This window comes from Haliaeetus leucocephalus, unplaced genomic scaffold (genome assembly GCF_000737465.1).
Source record: "Haliaeetus leucocephalus isolate CR32 unplaced genomic scaffold, Haliaeetus_leucocephalus-4.0 Scaffold495, whole genome shotgun sequence".
Classification (NCBI taxonomy): Eukaryota; Metazoa; Chordata; class Aves; order Accipitriformes; family Accipitridae; genus Haliaeetus; species Haliaeetus leucocephalus.
The window spans coordinates 6,395,671-6,396,058 of NW_010972931.1; positions in this window are offsets into that span (position 1 = coordinate 6,395,671).

Consider the following 388-nt stretch of genomic DNA (forward strand, 5'->3'; position numbering starts at 1 on the left):
AGAAATCGAGAGGAAGGTAGATAGGAAGACCAAATGTACATACCCCATCGTATTTCTAAACCAAAAAGAAAAACATTGATCTCTCAGAATATACTCTGACTGCATCAGTTATACTATTGCCATGGTACTGATGTACATCTGCTAACAGATAACGGTATCACACAGTGATAAAGTGCATCATGCGAGCTGCCCTGTACAAAGTGTGCGTGCGTGTGTAGCAGTGGTTTTGCAGCTTTGAGATGATGCTCTTTGTTCTATAATCAATGCAGTAGTTGATGTGCCGCTGAAACTACTTTTATGACTTAGTTTAATGGGGTGTAGGAATTACTCTGCCATGGTGGGCCTCAGGCAGACGACTCTTTTTGCTTGGTTGCTTTTTTTTTTAAGG